Source organism: Triturus cristatus, chromosome 1_1 (genome assembly GCF_964204655.1).
Source record: "Triturus cristatus chromosome 1_1, aTriCri1.1, whole genome shotgun sequence".
Classification (NCBI taxonomy): domain Eukaryota; kingdom Metazoa; phylum Chordata; class Amphibia; order Caudata; family Salamandridae; genus Triturus; species Triturus cristatus.
The window spans coordinates 1042530288-1042551304 of NC_140579.1; the positions used below are offsets into that span (position 1 = coordinate 1042530288).

Sequence of the window (21017 nt, forward strand, 5' to 3'; positions counted from 1 at the left end):
ACAGGTCAGAACACATCAATTGTGCAACTAGATTAGAGGACCTGTGCAATATCACTGGCTAACACACCTAGGGCCTGCACATGAAAGTATGCATGACAAGTACTTGATGGACATCCATGTGCGACTCGTAGCCCTCCATTCCTGGTATGTGTATGGCTGTATTACCATTGTAAGCGTGTGAAATGCGTACCTGTACGTGTAGGCACTGGTAGTACACGTACGTGTACAACTAGTGTGTACACGTACTTGTACATGTACGTGTAGGCACTGGTAGAACACATACGTGTACTACCAGTACGTACACGTAAGTGTACAACTAGTGCGTACACGTACTTGTACACGTACGTGTAGGCACTGGTAGTACACGTACGTGTACTACTAGTGCGTACACGTACTTGTACATGTACGTGTACGCACTAGTTGTACACGTACAAGTACAACTAGTGCGTACACATACTTGTACATGTACATGTAGACACTGGTAGTACATGTACGTGTACAACTAGTGCGTACACATACTTGTACACGTACGTGTACGCACTAGTTGTACACGTACCTGTACTACCAGTGCCTACACGTACGTGTACCAGTACGTGTACGTACTAGTTGTACACATACGTGTAGGCACTGGTAGTACACGTACGTGTACAACTAGTGCGTTCACGTACTTGTACGCGTACATGTAGGCACTGGTACTTGTAGGCACTGGTAGTACACGTACATGTACAACTAGTGCGAATACTTACTTGTACACGTATGTGTAGGCACTGGTAGTACACGTATGTGTACTACCAGTGCGTACACATACGTGTACAACTAGTGCGTACATGTACTTGTACACGTACGTGTAAGCACTGGTAGTACACGTACGTGTACTACCAGTGCCTACACATACGTGTACAAGTACATGTACGCACTAGTTGTACACGTACGTGTACGCACTGGTAGCACACGTACGTGTACAACTAGTGCGTACACGTACACGTACGTGTAGGCACTGGTAGTACACGTACGTGTACAACTACTGCGTACACGTACTTGTACACGTACGTGTACGCACTAGTTGTACACGTACGTGTACTACCAGTGCCTACACGTCCGTGTCAAACGCACTGTGCAACAGGTGGCGTAGGGGTACGTGTGAAACGCACCGTACCTGTGTGTGGCTTTCAAAATTACATAGGGGACACATAAGGGACACGTATTAGGCCCTAAATGCATGCTGGTTGTCATGGATACCGAGTTTTCTCTTCACATTTTTCCATCAGGTGTCCTGGAAAAGTCAGTTGGCCACAAAATACAATGTTGCAAAGTGGTTGTTGACTTGACATGATGCTCTAAATTTGATCGATGCAAATGTTGTCACTGGTGTATGTTTAAAGGGATTGGAGTAAACGTAAGATGCGAATGATTCTGACCAATCACTATGTACTCCTCAAAATGAATGCCCCTCAGCAAGAAAGATATAAGGCAGCCAGAAGCCATGAGAGGGCACTTGCCTGCACAACTTTCCTGTCGACAACATTGCTGCTGTCTCTGCTTCCCTGGACCATGTCCCGTGCTGTGGAGAGGGCCCAGCCATTCACCCTGGAGGAGAATCAGGCCCTGCTGGATGTCCTCCTCCCACTGTACACCAGCCTGTATGGGAGACCAGGGGAGCAGGTAAGTGCTGAGTCCACTACCTTTGCCTATGCACCTGTTGTGTGACTGTCAATATTGTGCCCAAGGGGGGGCGTGGCTTGCTGCCGACGGGAATGGCCGCGCAGTAGCAAAGCTCTGCAGCACCACTCCCGAAAAATCCTGATGAACTGAGCCCCGAGGCCCTCACCCGAGCGGAGAGCCGACGCTGGTGTTGCTGGAGGCCCCGCTGTTCTGGTGGCGAAGTTTGGCGGCGATTGGAGGTGGGGCCGCGACTCAGCTCCGCTCCGCGGGAGCTGCTGGTCGGACGTGCGGCCGAGGAGTGATCCCCCATCAGACTTGACGGCTACGTGAGGCCGCGGCAGTGGCCTGGGACTTCCGGTGCAGTGTGAGCTGGGGCGCGGTGCCCCGGGGAGCTTGAGAGCTGGTCCGGCGGGGCCCTTCACTCGGCCCGGCCCTCAGCGGCCCTAACAGAGGTAGGGGCTACAGGACCCAACGTAGCGAGAGCTGCCGGCGGAATTGTGGGACTGGAGGAGTGGCCGGATCGGGGCCGGTAGTGGCTGATCTCCGCTGACGGAAGGCGTTGGAAGCGGCTCTGTTGGGCCGGGTCGCCGCGTTGAGAGGCGGGAACGCGGGGCCTGATTCCTCCTGGTCCCGAGTGCCGGCAATCCCCCATCTGATGGAAGAGTGGCCCAGGTGGGCGTGGGGACAACCGCTGCCACGGTGCGTCCCAGTCTGCAGGGGGAGAAGCGGCGCGGGGGTGAGGACCCCAGCGAGATACTACCCTGTCCCGAGTGACTCTGTTGGCCCCCCACGACACCTCACTGACCCCAATAGGGTACAGACGAGATCCGCTCTGAAGTTGGGGTACCGAGGCGGCGGAGAGCTGGAACGGACTGCCGCGCCATCGGTAAGGGGTGTGCCATACAGCTGGATTGAAAGACTTACCAGGGAGCGGGGAGCGAGACCACGGGGGAAGCCCTCGGATTCCCACCTTTGCGGGTGGGTGAGATCTGACCACAGGAGCTCTCCGTGTGACGGCTGGCGGCGTGAGTTGTGGTGCGGCCTTGTCGGGTGGCGGGTCCCCGAGGCCTGTGTGCGAACTGCGACGCCGGATCTCCATCTGTCGTAGCGCCTGGCAGGAGAGGGACTACCCGGCTTCGGTGAAGCGGATACGGGGACTGCAGTGATTGGCCCTGGCAGTGGTCTCGGGATCCTGAAGCTAGAGGGGGCGCATCGGCGGCGGGGGCGCAGCCTGCGAAAACCGACAGGCCGGGTGGAAGTCTCCACCTCAGGGGGCGGGGATTAGCGGCGGCCCCACGTGGCTGTGGTGTGCTCACTGCAGGGCGATCAGGCCGTCTGGACAGAGCAACAAGCCCACGACGCAGGCCAAACTAGAAAAGTTCGCATGGCACCAGCAACAGGGAGGTGACCGAGCTGGGATGCCGGCCTCAGACGGTGGAAGTGACCCGACGAATAAAGACCTCCTGGATGCCATCAAAGCCGTCAAGACCTCCCTTGAACATCGGATCGATACTGTGGCCACCGATGTCGGTCCGATTCGCGAGGACGTAAGGAAGATCACAGACCGGGTCAGATGACACCAGCCTCCTCAAGCGAGAACTTACTGATTTGCGAACCTCCCACGAGGTACTTGCCCGGCAGCTGGACGATTATGAAGGCAGGATGCTCCGAAATAATGTCCGAATTATTGGTGTGCGGGAGCGGGCGGAGGGGCAAGCAGCGGATCTCTTTGTCGAGGACCTGGTACTCACTCACCTACAGCCTAGGGGACTCTCCAAGTGTTTTTCCATTGAACAAGCCCATCGAGTGCCGGGGGGTCGCCCTAGGCCGGGGACCCCCCTAGACCACTTCTGGCCCAAGTGTTCAACTATCGTGATCGAGACATTATTCTTCAAATGGCGAGGGCGGCTCCTCCGGTCACAGTGGAGAACAGCAACATCACGTTCTTCCTGGACTTTACCCTACGGGTACAGAAACAAAGACGCAGCTTCCTGGAGGTAAAAAAGGCCCTTCGCGACCGGGAGGTCAAGTACGCAATGATGTTCCCGGCCAAGCTGCGAGTGGAGGCCGATGGCAAAACATTATTTTTCTTGCGCCTGGAGGATGCTTGGGACTGGTTGGAAGGGTGGCGAAAGGTGGACAAACGAAAGAACAAGGCTACGTCGGCGGCGGATGCTGCAGATGATTGGCGCCAGCAGAGACGCTCTCCTGTACGTTCAGATTCTGGGGCACCCGGCCCAGGGGGGGAGCAGTAACAAGGGTTGATGGTACGACGCGATGGGGTCTAACATGGCCGCACAGTATCCCCCCTGTAAGAGGTCAAGGGACAGACTGCTATCCACTCAGTGATAATACTTACAGAACAGAAGACACGTCTGCTGGGAGTGAGTGGCACTCTTTGCTCTGTTGTGTGCCTACTGGGTCCCTCAAGGTGGGCATCTTGGGGGCATGAGCCGAGCCCACGTTCACTCTGCTGGCCTCCCCCCAATGGTGTGCTCATTACTGTACTGTTGGCTGAATGGTGTGGGGGTAACAGATTCCTGCACGTAGCTACGGGGGTGGTGGGGTTTCGGCGGTTCGAGCAATGCTCCAACAAACTTTTCTGACTTGCTGTGCGTAGGATGGGGGCGGGGGGGTGGGAAAGTTCTTTGCACGCTGTCATTAGTTACGATGGGAGTGGGGCAGTACACGTTTCCTCTGGAATTTATGGGGGGGCGACAGGCACTCTGCATGTTGGGGGAGGCGGGCGGTTGAAGTCCCGTTCTGCAGGGGAGCAGGGAGGGTTGGGTTGTTTCTTGGATTGAGTTGGGTGGGGGGGTTGTTATTTATTGTTCTTTTGCAGCAGTCCTATATGGTACCTTTTGTCAATGCACGGAACGGACTAGTCACCTATTGATTTCTGATCTCATCTCAGGGGTCGTTGGGACGGGCAATGGGCGGAGGGTATTGTCATTGGGGTTGAGGGCTGTGAGGCCCTGGTACACTGAACACCCCGTCCAATCCTGCACGTTGTTATCAAGATCTAATGGCTATGGCTCAGAGACTTAGTCTAATGACCTGGAACGTTAATGGGCTGGGCGATAAAATTAAACGGAGCATAGTGCAACAATATATACATCGACATCGCATAGACGTTGTGCTGCTTCAAGAAACTCATCTCATAGGCAACTCCTGTCAGGCCCTAGACCGGAAAGGGTATCGCATGGTTGCACACTCCGGATTTACCTCGGGATCCAGAGGGGTGGGGATCCTCTTGAGAAAGGGCTGCCCCTATGTGATCCACACCACACACACCGAGTCACAGGGTAGGTATGTGGCTTGTTCTGGTAGTTGGGAAGGGAGGGCCTTCAACCTACTTTCCGTGTATGCACCACCCGGCCGCCAGCGCCAAACCCTGGCGGACGTGGGGACAATCCTAACGACCCTTCCGGAGGGGGCGGTGGTTATGGGCGGCGATTTTAACTTGACCATGGACGAGACACTTGACCGCACTCCACCCCGTAGGGGTGACCCGCGGGGCTCGCAATTGAGTAAATTTGTGGATGCATTTGGCCTTGTGGACGTTTGGAGGTGGTCGCACCCCGGAGATACGCATTACTCTTTCCACTCTGGAGTGCACGGAAGTCACTCGCGGCTTGACTATCTGTTTACTCAAGCGCACTACATCCAACATTTCACCGATTCCTCTAGCTTAGCAAGGGGGATTTCTGATCACTTCCCGGTAACGTCTTTCTTTGGAGCGAATATTATGCGACAACATGGTCCCATTCGAATTCAGCCGTGGTTGCTGAAAGTCCCGCACATTAGAGACTCCTTGAGACGGGACACGGATTATTATTTTGCTGAAAATGAGGGTTCAGTGGCGTCGGCGGTAACATTGTGGGGCGCGTACGGGGCGGTCATCAAGGGGCGAGCGCTGTCCCTGATGGTGGGACACAAAACTGAACGTAGGCGACGGGTTAGCGAGCTGGAGACGGAGATCTTACAGCTCGAGCATGAGACGTCACACACCCCAGCCCATGATACCCAACATTTGCTCGAGGTTAAGAGACGGTACTATAAACAACTGCTCTGTGAGGAGGCCAGTCGACGATCCCTCGCCACCCGACACAGAATTTATGAGCTGGGGGAACGCACCGGTAAATTGTTGGCTTGGCTTCAGCGTAAAGAGTTGGCGGCGCGATGGGTGGGGGCGGTCAAAGGACCGGATGGGGAACTGATCACCGACCCTCAAGATATCGCCGAAGTATTTGCAAAATACTATGAGCAAATATATACTCCGCCTCAGAATTCGCAGGCTGGGTGGGCGGCAGATCTCCTGGCCACCATAGATATGCGGAGTCTCTCTCAGCAAGAACGGGAGACTCTGGAATCTGACATCACGCTTGAGGAAATTCAGGCTGCCATCCGGGATACCCACTCTGGGAAAGCTATGGGTCCCAACGGAATCCCAATAGAATTCGTGAAATCTATGACTCTTAAGTTGGCGCCCCACCTCCTCAACTTGTATAAAGAATGCTATGAAACCGGCACTCTCCCGGCCGACATCCGTGATGCTACAATAGTGGTGATCCGCAAGCCTGGTAAGTCGGCAGATGAATGTGCATCCTACAGGCCTATCTCCTTGATCACGGTGGAGGCCAAAATCCTGGCTAGGCTGCTGGCCAACCGCTTACTTCCATATCTTGCGGCCCTGATCCACCCGGATCAGTCGGGTTTCATGCCTGGCCGAAATACCGCGCGTAATCTGTGGCGTGTCCACGGGGTCCTGGGTCGGGCGGCTACACTTCAAGAGGAGGCGCTATTGCTTGCACTTGATGCTAAGATGGCGTTTGATACAGTGGCGTGGGACTATCTCTTCGCTGTCCTGGCCCGGGTGGGGTTGGGTCCTCGGCTGATAGGATGGATTCGATTGCTATATACCTTGCCTACGGCCCATGTCTCGGTCAATAATCACCGTTCGACCTCCTTCTCCCTCGGCCGTGGCACGAGGCAGGGCTGCCCCCTATCGCCGCTCCTTTTTGCCTTGGCACTGGAGCCGCTCGCGGTTTGGATCCGGAAAGACCCAGAAATCAGGGGCCTTAAATGGACAGCGGAACACGAAGATCGCATCTCTTTATATGCGGACGATATTTTGTTGTACCTGGCCTCCCCTGCACGCTCGATCCGACGAGCGCTACATATATTTGGGGCCCACTCTGGGTACCAGATCAAATGGTCCAAATCCCAGATGTATCCCCTTTGGGGTGATCCGCCGCTTAGCCCTAGGGGATATGATATACCGGTAGCGTTACAGGGTTTTCAATATCTGGGTATTTTCATCACAATGGACTCGGCTGTATTCTACGAGCGAAATCTGGGGGGCCCACTGCAGCGGTTCAGATCCGACGTGATCCACTGGAAAACACTGCCCCTCACCCTCCTGGGAAGGGCAGCCCTTTTTAAAATGCTAGCTCTCCCCCGTTTTCTCTATGCTCTTCAAAACGCACCCGTACCGATCCCTGAGTCCTATTTTTTAAAGATCGACGCAGCCTTGCGTGGGTTGTTATGGGGTGCCGGTCCACCGCGTATCGCGATGCACAAACTGACAATGGGCTGGTATGACGGTGGGATTGGATTGCCGGACTTACGCCTCTATTACCAAGCGTCGCAATTGATCGTGATCAACCGTGGGTGTTCGGGTATTACGACGACCCCAGCTTCTGAATGGACCGTTGGCTCATGGGGAGGGGGGGATACAATCGAGCGCTGTACTCCAACCCAAGGAACCTAGAATTGACCGGCCCCACGGCCAGAACGGTGGAAATTTGGCATCTACTCCAGAGTCGCATGGGGTGGTACGGACGTCTGACTAAGGCCACCCCACTCTGGGAACCGGACTGTCTGGGCCGGCTGAGCACCTGTGCCGGGTTCGATAAATGGGATCTTATTGGCATCTCTAAGGTTGGGGACGTATGGGTTAAAGGTAAGAAGGCGACCTTCGCAGAGCTTCAACTTAAATACCAGCTGGCTCCCTCTGAGCACTTCCGTTATATACAAATAAGCCATGCTATCGATCGCGCCCTACCCGCGGGTACTCTCCTTCCGGATTATTCGCCTTTGGAAGACAGATTGCTCCTAGACCTAATGGACCGCAGGGCTATCTCCTTAACGTATTAAAAATTGATTAATAATCGCATTGACTCAATGCAGAAAGTACGGGCTAGGTGGGAAACGGATGTGGGCGACTTACCTGACGAAGACTGGAGAGACGCGCTGGCCTCCCCTCGGGAGGTGGCGATACCAATGCGGCTCCGGTTGGTTCAGCTCAAGGTTTTGCACCGGGTGTATTTCGATGCAACCTTGCTGTGTAAATTGGGTAGGCGTCCTAATGAGCTCTGCCTGCGCAGTTGCCATCAAGTAGGCACATTCACGCATATATTGTGGGCCTGCTCCCCCATACACCACTATTGGACTGAAGTCACTCGTCAGTTGGCGCGGGCCATCGGTAAGGTGGTCACTCCTTCCCCTCAGTTATGCCTCCTAAATGTGTGGGACGATACGGACCTCAACCAAGCGGAGCAGGACTTGGCGGCTTTGGGTTGGGCCATAGCTAAAAGGAATATTGCCCAGAAGTTGGGGGTGGCCGCTGTGCCATCGCTGCGCACATGGGCCAAGGATATGGACCTATCGATGGTGGCGGAGAAAACAGTCTTAAGGGTCGAGGTTGCCCTAAAAAGTGGGATCACAAATGGGGCCAATGGAACAAATATCGGGGAGACATTTGCGTTTCTCCCACAACAGAGCTCTGACGAGAGAGAGAGGCCATACTAGACAATTTGGGAACGGTTGCCTCGACCTGAACACCTGGAGAACACTAGTCCAGATAAATAGGGGAGGGTGCCCCCGGGCTCTGCACTGTGCAATATCACTGGCTAACACACCTGGCTAACACACTGGTAGTACACGTACGTGTACTACCAGTGCCTACACATACGTGTACAAGTACATGTACGCACTAGTTGTACACGTACGTGTATGCACTGGTAGCACACGTACGTGTACAACTAGTGTGTACACGTACACGTACGTGTAGGCACTGGTAGTACACGTACGTGTACAACTACTGCGTACACGTACTTGTACACGTACGTGTACGCACTAGTTGTACACGTACGTGTACTACCAGTGCCTACACGTCCGTGTCAAACGCACTGTGCAACTGGTGGCATAGGGGTACGTGTGAAATGCACCGTACCTGTGTGTGGCTTTCAAAATTACATAGGGGACACATAAGGGACAAGTATTAGGCCCTAAATGCATGCTGGTTGTCATGGATACCGAGTTTTCTCTTCAAATTTTTCCATCAGGTGTCCTGGAAAAGTCAGTTGGCCACAAAATACAATGTTGCAAAGTGGTTGTTGACTTGATATGATGCTCTAAATTTGAACGATGCAAATGTTGTCACTGGTGTATGTTTAAAGGGATTGGAGTAAACGTAAGATGCGAATGATTCTGACCAATCACTATGTACTCCTCAAAATGAATGCCCCTCAGCAAGAAAGATATAAGGCAGCCAGAAGCCATGAGAGGGCACTTGCCTGCACAACTTTCCTGTCGACAACATTGCTGCTGTCTCTGCTTCCCTGGACCATGTCCCGTGCTGTGGAGAGGGCCCAGCCATTCACCCTGGAGGAGAATCAGGCCCTGCTGGACGTCCTCCTCCCACTGTACACCAGCCTGTATGGGAGACCAGGGGAGCAGGTGAGTGCTGAGTCCACTACCTTTGCCTATGCACCTGTTGTGTGACTGTCAATGTTGTGCCCAAGGGGGGGCGTGGCTTGCTGCCGACGGGAATGGCCGCGCAGTAGCAAAGCTCTGCAGCACCACTCCCGAAAAATCCTGATGAACTGAGCCCTGAGGCCCTCACCCGAGCGGAGAGCCGACGCTGGTGTTGCTGGAGCCCCCGCTGTTCTGGTGGCAAAGTTTGGCGGCGATTGGAGGTGGGGCCGCGACTCAGCTCCGCTCCGCAGGAGCTGCTGGTCGGACGTGCGGCCGAGGAGTGATCCCCCATCAGACTTGACGGCTACGTGAGGCCGCGGCAGTGGCCTGGGACTTCCGGTGCAGTGTGAGCTGGGGCGCGGTGCCCCGGGGAGCTTGAGAGCTGGTCCGGCGGGGCCCTTCACTCGGCCTGGCCCTCAGCGGCCCTAACAGAGGTAGGGGCTACAGGACCCAACGTAGCGAGAGCTGCCAGCGGAATTGTGGGACTGGAGGAGTGGCCGGATCGGGGCCGGTAGTGGCTGATCTCCGCTGACGGAAGGCATTGGAAGCGGCTCTGTTGGGCCGGGTCGCCGCGTTGAGAGGCGGGAACGCGGGGCCTGATTCCTCCTGGTCCCGAGTGCCGGCAATCCCCCATCTGATGGAAGAGTGGCCCAGGTGGGCGTGGGGACAACCGCTGCCACGGTGCGGCCCAGTCTGCAGGGGGAGAAGCGGCGCGGGGGTGAGGACCCCAGCGAGATACTACCCTGTCCCGAGTGACTCTGTTGGCCCCCCACGACACCTCACTGACCCCAATAGGGTACAGGCGAGATCCGCTCCGAAGTTGGGGTACCGAGGCGGCGGAGAGCTGGAACGGACTGCCGTGCCATCGGTAAGGGGTGTGCCATACAGCTGGATTGAAAGACTTACCAGGGAGCGGGGAGCGAGACCACGGGGGGAGCCCTCGGATTCCCACCTTTGCGGGTGGGCGAGATCTGACCACAGGAGCTCTCCGTGTGACGGCTGGCGGCGTGAGTTCTGGTGCGGCCTTGTCGGGTGGCGGGACCCCGAGGCCTGTGTGCGAACTGCGACGCCGGATCTCCATCTGTCGTAGCGCCTGGCAGGAGAGGGACTACCCGGCTTCGGTGAAGCGGATACGGGGACTGCAGTGATTGGCCCTGGCAGTGGTCTCGGGATCCTGAAGCTAGAGGGGGCGCATCGGCGGCGGGGGCACAGCCTGCAAAAACCGACAGGCCGGGTGGAAGTCTCCACCTCAGGCGGCGGGGATTAGCGGCGGCCCCACGTGGCTGTGGTGTGCTCACTGCAGGGCGATCAGGCCGTCTGGACAGAGCAACAAGCCCACGACGCAGGCCAAACTAGAAAAGTTCGCATGGCACCAGCAACAGGGAGGTGACCGAGCTGGGATGCCGGCCTCAGACGGTGGAAGTGACCCGACGAATAAAGACCTCCTGGATGCCATCAAAGCCGTCAAGACCTCCCTTGAACATCGGATCGATACTGTGGCCACCGATGTCGGTCTGATTCGCGAGGACGTAAGGAAGATCACAGACCGGGTCAGACGACACCAGCCTCCTCAAGCGAGAACTTACTGATTTGCGAACCTCCCACGAGGTACTTGCCCGGCAGCTGGACGATTATGAAGGCAGGATGCTCCGAAATAATGTCCGAATAATGTCTGAATTATTGTGTGCGGGAGCGGGCGGAGGGGCAAGCAGCGGATCTCTTTGTCGAGGACCTGGTACTCACTCACCTACAGCCTAGGGGACTCTCCAAGTGTTTTTCCATTGAACAAGCCCATCGAGTGCCGGGGGGTCGCCCTAGGGCGGGGACCCCCCTAGACCACTTCTGGCCCAAGTGTTCAACTATCGTGATCGAGACATTATTCTTCAAATGGCGAGGGCGGCTCCTCCGGTCACAGTGGAGAACAGCAACATCACGTTCTTCCTGGACTTTACCCTACGGGTACAGAAACAAAGACGCAGCTTCCTGGAGGTAAAAAAGGCCCTTCGCGACCGGGAGGTCAAGTACGCAATGATGTTCCCGGCCAAGCTGCGAGTGGAGGCCGATGGCAAAACATTATTTTTCTTGCGCCTGGAGGATGCTTGGGACTGGTTGGAAGGGTGGCGAAAGGTGGACAAACGAAAGAACAAGGGTACGTCGGCGGCGGATGCGGCAGATGATTGGCGCCAGCAGAGACGCTCTCCTGTACGTTCAGATTCTGGGGTACCCGGCCCAGGGGGGGAGCAGTAACAAGGGTTGATGGTACGACGCGATGGGGTCTAACATGGCCGCACAGTATCCCCCCTGTAAGAGGTCAAGGGACAGACTGCTATCCACTCAGTGATAATACTTACAGAACAGAAGACACGTCTGCTAGGAGTGAGTGGCACTCTTTGCTCTGTTGTGTGCCTACTGGGTCCCTCAAGGTGGGCATCTTGGGGGCATGAGCCGAGCCCACGTTCACTCTGCTGGCCTCCCCCCAATGGTGTGCTCATTACTGTACTGTTGGCTGAATGGTGTGGGGGTAACAGATTCCTGCACGTAGCTACGGGGGTGGTGGGGTTTCGGCGGTTCGAGCAATGCTCCAACAAACTTTTCTGACTTGCTGTGCGTAGGATGGGGGCGGGGGGTGGGAAAGTTCTTTGCACGCTGTCATTAGTTACGATGGGAGTGGGGCAGTACACGTTTCCTCTGGAATTTATGGGGGGGCGACAGGCACTCTGCATGTTGGGGGAGGCGGGCGGTTGAAGTCCCGTTCTGCAGGGGAGCAGGGAGGGTTGGGTTGTTTCTTGGATTGAGTTGGGTGGGGGGGTTGTTATTTATTGTTCTTTTGCAGCAGTCCGATATGGTACCTTTTGTCAATGCACGGAACGGACTAGTCACCTATTGATTTCTGATCTCATCTCAGGGGTCGTTGGGACGGGCAATGGGCGGAGGGTATTGTCATTGGGGTTGAGGGCTGTGAGGCCCTGGTACACTGAACACCCCGTCCAATCCTGCACGTTGTTATCAAGATCTAATGGCTATGGCTCAGAGACTTAGTCTAATGACCTGGAACGTTAATGGGCTGGGCGATAAAATTAAACGGAGCATAGTGCAACAATATATACATCGACATCGCATAGACGTTGTGCTGCTTCAAGAAACTCATCTCATAGGCAACTCCTGTCAGGCCCTAGACCGGAAAGGGTATCGCATGGTTGCACACTCCGGATTTACCTCGGGATCCAGAGGGGTGGGGATCCTCTTGAGAAAGGGCTGCCCCTATGTGATCCACACCACACACACCGAGTCACAGGGTAGGTATGTGGCTTGTTCTGGTAGTTGGGAAGGGAGGGCCTTCAACCTACTTTCCGTGTATGCACCACCCGGCCGCCAGCGCCAAACCCTGGCGGACGTGGGGACAATCCTAACGACCCTTCCGGAGGGGGCGGTGGTTATGGGCGGCGATTTTAACTTGACCATGGACGAGACACTTGACCGCACTCCACCCCGTAGGGGTGACCCGCGGGGCTCGCAATTGAGTAAATTTGTGGATGCATTTGGCCTTGTGGACGTTTGGAGGTGGTCGCACCCCGGAGATACGCATTACTCTTTCCACTCTGGAGTGCACGGAAGTCACTCGCGGCTTGACTATCTGTTTACTCAAGCGCACTACATCCAACATTTCACCGATTCCTCTAGCTTAGCAAGGGGGATTTCTGATCACTTCCCGGTAACGTCTTTCTTTGGAGCGAATATTATGCGACAACATGGTCCCATTCGAATTCAGCCGTGGTTGCTGAAAGTCCCGCACATTAGAGACTCCTTGAGACGGGACACGGATTATTATTTTGATGAAAATGAGGGTTCAGTGGCGTCGGCGGTAACATTGTGGGGCGCGTACGGGGCGGTCATCAAGGGGCGAGCGCTGTCCCTGATGGTGGGACACAAAACTGAACGTAGGCGACGGGTTAGCGAGCTGGAGACGGAGATCTTACAGCTCGAGCATGAGACGTCACACACCCCAGCCCATGATACCCAACATTTGCTCGAGGTTAAGAGACGGTACTATAAACAACTGCTCTGTGAGGAGGCCAGTCGACGATCCCTCGCCACCCGACACAGAATTTATGAGCTGGGGGAACGCACCGGTAAATTGTTGGCTTGGCTTCAGCGTAAAGAGTTGGCGGCGCGATGGGTGGGGGCGGTCAAAGGACCGGATGGGGAACTGATCACCGACCCTCAAGATATCGCCGAAGTATTTGCAAAATACTATGAGCAAATATATACTCCGCCTCAGAATTCGCAGGCTGGGTGGGCGGCAGATCTCCTGGCCACCATAGATATGCGGAGTCTCTCTCAGCAAGAACGGGAGACTCTGGAATCTGACATCACGCTTGAGGAAATTCAGGCTGCCATCCGGGATACCCACTCTGGGAAAGCTATGGGTCCCAACGGAATCCCAATAGAATTCGTGAAATCTATGACTCTTAAGTTGGCGCCCCACCTCCTCAACTTGTATAAAGAATGCTATGAAACCGGCACTCTCCCGGCCGACATCCGTGATGCTACAATAGTGGTGATCCGCAAGCCTGGTAAGTCGGCAGATGAATGTGCATCCTACAGGCCTATCTCCTTGATCACGGTGGAGGCCAAAATCCTGGCTAGGCTGCTGGCCAACCGCTTACTTCCGTATCTTGCGGCCCTGATCCACCCGGATCAGTCGGGTTTCATGCCTGGCCGAAATACCGCGCGTAATCTGTGGCGTGTCCACGGGGTCCTGGGTCGGGCGGCTACACTTCAAGAGGAGGCGCTATTGCTTGCACTTGATGCTAAGATGGCGTTTGATACAGTGGCGTGGGACTATCTCTTCGCTGTCCTGGCCCGGGTGGGGTTGGGTCCTCGGCTGATAGGATGGATTCGATTGCTATATACCTTGCCTACGGCCCATGTCTCGGTCAATAATCACCGTTCGACCTCCTTCTCCCTCGGCCGTGGCACGAGGCAGGGCTGCCCCCTATCGCCGCTCCTTTTTGCCTTGGCACTGGAGCCGCTCGCGGTTTGGATCCGGAAAGACCCAGAAATCAGGGGCCTTAAATGGACAGCGGAACACGAAGATCGCATCTCTTTATATGCGGACGATATTTTGTTGTACCTGGCCTCCCCTGCACGCTCGATCCGACGAGCGCTACATATATTTGGGGCCCACTCTGGGTACCAGATCAAATGGTCCAAATCCCAGATGTATCCCCTTTGGGGTGATCCGCCGCTTAGCCCTAGGGGATATGATATACCGGTAGCGTTACAGGGTTTTCAATATCTGGGTATTTTCATCACAATGGACTCGGCTGTATTCTACGAGCGAAATCTGGGGGGCCCACTGCAGCGGTTCAGATCCGACGTGATCCACTGGAAAACACTGCCCCTCACCCTCCTGGGAAGGGCAGCCCTTTTTAAAATGCTAGCTCTCCCCCGTTTTCTCTATGCTCTTCAAAACGCACCCGTACCGATCCCTGAGTCCTATTTTTTAAAGATCGACGCAGCCTTGCGTGGGTTGTTATGGGGTGCCGGTCCACCGCGTATCGCGATGTACAAACTGACAATGGGCTGGTATGACGGTGGGATTGGATTGCCGGACTTACGCCTCTATTACCAAGCGTCGCAATTGATCGTGATCAACCGTGGGTGTTCGGGTCTTACGACGACCCCAGCTTCTGAATGGACCGTTGGCTCATGGGGAGGGGGGGATACAATCGAGCGCTGTACTCCAACCCAAGGAACCTAGAATTGACCGGCCCCACGGCCAGAACGGTGGAAATTTGGCATCTACTCCAGAGTCGCATGGGGTGGTACGGACGTCTGACTAAGGCCACCCCACTCTGGGAACCGGACTGTCTGGGCCGGCTGAGCACCTGTGCCGGGTCCGATAAATGGGATCTTATTGGCATCTCTAAGGTTGGGGACGTATGGGTTAAAGGTAAGAAGGCGACCTTCGCGGAGCTTCAACTTAAATACCAGCTGGCTCCCTCTGAGCACTTCCGTTATATACAAATAAGCCATGCTATCGATCGCGCCCTACCCGCGGGTACTCTCCTTCCGGATTATTCGCCTTTGGAAGACAGATTGCTCCTAGACCTAATGGACCGCAGGGCTATCTCCTTGACGTATTAAAAATTGATTAATAATCGCATTGACTCAATGCAGAAAGTACGGGCTAGGTGGGAAACAGATGTGGGCGACTTACCTGACGAAGACTGGAGAGACGCGCTGGCCTCCCCACGGGAGGTGGCGATACCAATACGGCTCCGGTTGGTTCAGCTCAAGGTTCTGCACCGGGTGTATTTCGATGCAACCTTGCTGTGTAAATTGGGTAGGCGTCCTAATGAGCTCTGCCTGCGCAGTTGCCATCAAGTAGGCACATTCACGCATATATTGTGGGCCTGCTCCCCCATACACCACTATTGGACTGAAGTCACTCGTCAGTTGGCGCGGGCCATCGGTAAGGTGGTCACTCCTTCCCCTCAGTTATGCCTCCTAAATGTGTGGGACGATACGGACCTCAACCAAGCGGAGCAGGACTTGGCGGCTTTGGGTTGGGCCATAGCTAAAAGGAATATTGCCCAGAAGTTGGGGGTGGCCGATGTGCCATCGCTGCGCACATGGGCCAAGGATATGGACCTATCGATGGTGGCGGAGAAAACAGTCTATAAGGGTCGAGGTTGCCCTAAAAAGTAGGATCACAAATGGGGTCGATGGAACAAATATCGGGGAGACATTTGCGTTTCTCCCACAACAGAGCTTCGACGAGAGAGAGAGGCCATACTAGACAATTTGGGAACGGTTGCCTCGACCTGAACACCTGGAGAACACTAGTCCAGATAAATAGGGGAGGGTGCCCCCGGGCTCTGCACTGTGGTGCGAATCACCTCTTTAGTGAGTTACTATTGGTTGTGTCTTTGAATTAAATGTCCTTGCCACACAGCTTATTGTCTTGAATGCCCAACATGTATTCCATCTGTGCGGGTGCCATGCGTGTGTCATGATTATTGTAATGCTGCAATTTTGTTATTAATAAAAAAGTTATTTACAAAAAAAATATTGTGTCCAGGTGGGACTGACATGCAATGTTGTTCAGAGTGTGTCCCTAGGGGGGGGGGGGGGGGGCATGCTTATGTCTCTCATGCAGTGCATCATGTAGTTCCTGTGTGCACTCTTCACTTGCATGGTGCTTACAGTGACTTTCACTGCATAGTGCATGAGACATTCAGCCTGGCTAATCCTTGGGGGCTTTTATTCCTGTTGTCCTGAGGTGATTCAGTGGTCCCCACGGTGTGACAGGTGACTGTACCCACAGATGTGTATGAGTTGAGTGGACCTGTGGTGAGAGTGTCCAAATGACGTGTACGACCTCATGGACATTGATGTGTGAGAATGTTCCTTGTCATGTGGGTGAGTGTCTATGTGAAGTGTTGCATCACAGCTGCATGTTGGAGGCTACTGATCTAACCATCTGATGTGACAAGTGAGCTGTGCTTTGTGTCTGACTTGCAGAGCTAGCACGACACCTGTGACTCCCCCCTGGCAAATGGCACATGTGCAGAGTGAGGGTTGTATCCGCTGTTGTCAATGACAGGCCAGTGATCTGTGGCTGGGTGTGTCTGTCTAGTCTGCTGAGGGTGCGTCAGTGGAGTGGGACATATGACTGCATGGCACGTGCTGCCCATCAGCCTGCTGTTGCATGTGCTGCACAGTGTGTGGCATGTTCATTGAGTGTTTTGCACCCCTCATGCCACCTGTAGACTTTCAATGCCATGTACTGCATTGGCGCTTGCACACAGGCCAATTTCATGTTGTGAATGAGGCTAGTCATGTCAGCATCCTATGCCCTGTTCAACATTTCAAAGATGTTCTAATGTGTGTCTCTGGGACATGGAGCAGGTGTATTGATGTTGTGTCACTTTGTCATCCTGACAGGTAACTGCCTACGAGGAGGGGATGATCTGGACCAACGTCGTCAGGGCCGTGAGGACTGCGGGGGGGCGTGATCGGCAGCTGGCCCAGGTCCGCAAGAGGTGGCAGGACATCCGGTGCTGGACCCGGCGGATCGCCCGGGTCCAGCTCAAGCTCTCTCCTCCACGCCCCCACGGCGGCCACCGACACCTGACCCACCACATGAAACGTGTCCTGGCGGCGGTCTACCCTGACCTCGATAGGCAGTTACAGGAGAGACTGCAGCAAGGAGGAGTTAGGTACATGGCTTTTTGTCGTGTTATGTGTCGCCAGCTTTAGGAAGTGCTATTTTGCATGAATACACTCCCAGAGTTCATATGTGCAGTGCATTTTCTGTTCCCAAATGTCACCTGGGGATCTTTTTCATCCCTTCCTCTCCTTGACATGTGTCCCCTGGTGGGTGTGTAATCACATTTGCACATGGTCATCTAGGGTGCCAGTACATCTAAGTGCACATTGCTTTCTGCATCATGTGGGAGGGTGGTCTGTGACTTGTGTCGGTACCTTGCCTGTGCCATGACCTGTTCACTATGTTGGGGGTCCATAGTTGTTGTCACTGATGCTGATTCTCAACATAGGAGTGTGAGCTTTCAACTGGACACCCTTGCAGCATGCATGAGCAATGTTGTGGCCTCAGACATGATGTGCATGAGTGTGAGATATGCATAGTGCCATGACGGTTGAATATGGTAGAGTCAGCTCATTCCAGTATCATGGAGCAGTGTGCCCACTACAGTCCCCTGAGACACCCTGGCCTCCTAATCATGTGTGTCATCCAACACTGTGCACATTCTCTGTGTGTGCTGCATAGGTCTGCCTCTGTGGCATTGTTCCCTGGCCTAGTTTGGATTTTGTTAATGTGTGCTACATGTGTCCACTGGACAGGGATACACCATTTTGCTTGTGCATACTCACACTGGGCAGTGCCTGTGTGGCTATTCACAACAATCTGTTGATGGTTGTTTGTCACAAATATGTGTTGTCAGCCCCACGAGGTGATGTGGTGTCAATGAAGCAATTTTTCTAGCACAGTTGTTGTAACCCTGAATAAGAGGTGTCACTTCTTGATCTGTATAAATCACATTGACTCAGGTATTGGGGGGGGGGGGTGGGAGGGGGGCCAGAGGGGCATACATGTGCAACCCTGATTTTTCATTGCCAGGTCTGACTTGTGTGTGAGAATTGCCTGGACTAAAATACACTGGGCAGTGCCCCTGTGATGCTGGCCAGTGTTTAATGTACGTGCTTTGCAGCCTGTGTCATTTTTTTACCAACAAGAATCCTGCTCATACATTTTTGGCACGTGTGTGGTTCAGATGCAACGCAGTTTGGACTTTGTGTGCTGACATCTGTGTGTACATTCTGGCTTGCCATGAGGGTGTCCCCACAGTACAGCTGGTCTTTTTTACCAAACAATCGCAGGCCCATTAGCTTATGCATTGTCCTTGGTGTGGACATGTGTGCCACTCCAGATGACAGGCAGTAGGTCATATGTGTAGCCAAATGTGTAATCAGGTGACGGATGGCCTGGTGACAACTGACATGATTCAAGTTATTACTCTTCATGAATTGGACCTTGGCACTCACAGCACTTGTCAACAGTTGTTCATGTTTAACATGTGGAAATTTGATGATTTGTGTTGAGAACACAGATGTGCCTGCATGCAATATGTTGCACAAGGCAGTGCACACAAAAGTACATTGACACTGTCATTGAATAAGCTGGCACCTTTTCAAAGAAGCCACTGTTATAAATAAATATTGTTGCAGATTCTCGATATACATGTTCCCACGGTGGTCTTAATTTTGTTAGACTCATTAGTTATCGGTGATGCAAACTAACGAGTGTCAAGACGTCAAGACCTCCGTGGGCCCGTGTATATGTACTTTCTGCAACACCATCTATTTCTAACAGTGGCTCCTCCGAAAAGGTGCCAGCTTCTTCTATGACAGTGTCAATGTACTTTTGTGTGCACTGCCTTGTGCAACATCTTGCATGCAGGCACATCAGTATTCTATTCACGAAATGGCCAATTGGCACATCCCAAACATGTAGATTGGTTAAAGTATTGTGAGTCACAAGGTACCAACATTTGTTCATTTTGTGTTCCAAGGGACTTACAGGTCTCTGAGTGTGGTGTCACCTTGAGTATTGAGGTGTGTTAGTTTACCTTGAGTGCACCACTCCGTTTATTTCAGGGTAAACATGAGGTGTCATGACTTCATTGTATTGCTGTGCTCACCGTTTCACAGACACTAGCTTCTCAGTGTATTGCTCATTCAAGTTGTGGCCTTTTGTGTATTGAGTTTCCTGGTGTCAAAGTGGCATGGTGGGTCTACCAACTGGGCAGTACAGGGCTTACATATGTGCGGAGTATTCCAGCTGTTACTCATGATGCATTGCCTGATATGCACTGTGACCAATTGTTCTTGTGCTCATGTGTCAGATGTATACAGGTGACTGATGCTTTCTGATTTCTTCTCCTTGCCCACAGCATCATCATCCACAAGCGAGGGAGACACCTGCATGGACCTTGAGGAGGGACCCAGCGACAGTGCCACCAGTGCTGTGGAGTCAGCAGGAGACAGTGGCACGGAGGGCGAGGGGAGTCAGTCGGAGGACCTGTCCGGAGGCGAGAGCATGTACGACACCGATGGGTCCCAGACTGACATCCTTGAGGAGGCGGAGTGTTGGACAGGCCACACGAAGGGCTTGCTCCCTCCCCGCACGACAGGGCCCGAGCTCCGGCCCACCAGGCATAACCCACGAAAAGCACCCGTACCCCGTCTCCCGACGGATCTTCTGCCCTCGGACCTCTACTCATCACGGGGCCCAGCCCCACCGGCTTCCCCGGCCGTTTCAAGCCGCCATCTTGGGCCCTGCACCACGAGGCCGCGTGGCCTCGCCCCGACCCTAACCCCGGGCCTGACCGGCCCCGACATCCCGGCACCACCATCCACCCAGGAGGTGAGCGGACCACTTGGCAGGTCAATGGGAGGACGAAGTGTCAAGAGCTCTTCCCCCGCCAGGTGCCGATCGCCCCCAGCTCCCCCAGGCGCTGGCTCCACCCCCTGCTGGGTGTCTGGACACCTTCATCCCGGGCCCTCCGACCTCCAAGTGCGAGGGTCCGGACATCAAAGAGCGCCTGCCCTATAACTGGGGCAACTCCGGAGCAGGAAGGCAGTTGTATCCTGGAGTCGAGAGACACCGAGAGAACTCAGCCTTGACGGACTACTGGCGCTGCCGTAGCCCGCTCTTGTGAACCATCGTCCTGCCTGCTGGCGCTGCCGCGGCCTTCTACAACATCCATCCTCGTCGGGACCTGCTGGCGCTGCCGCGGCCCGTTGTAACGACCATCCTCACCGGGACCTGCTGGCGCTGCCGCGGACCGTACATCGACCATCGTTCCGGGACCTGCTGGCGAGCCGCGGCCCGCACCAACTAAGCTCGAGGATTGTGAGCTAATCACCATCTCATCCAAACTACCTGACTGGTAGACAGACTGTCCCGCTACCCCTTACCCTGCTTTGAGAGACTTGAATCGAGGGGACCCCTGAGTCCAGACCTCCTTGTACCATTCAACCGTACCTTAAGAAGTGCTTAT

At 54.5% G+C, this 21017-nt stretch overlaps 1 long non-coding RNA gene across 1 annotated transcript in view; it reads left to right on the plus strand.

Annotated features, from left to right (window-relative positions):
- The window catches only part of LOC146871499 (uncharacterized), a 61874-nt gene extending 41766 nt beyond the window's left edge, over window positions 1–20108 (plus strand). The window contains exons 2-3 of the long non-coding RNA XR_014959568.1: window positions 17377–17651; window positions 19908–20108. This is a non-coding gene — a long non-coding RNA (uncharacterized LOC146871499). The remainder of the gene's footprint in view (window positions 1–17376; window positions 17652–19907) is intronic.
- The last annotated feature ends 909 nt before the right edge of the window (window positions 20109–21017 follow it).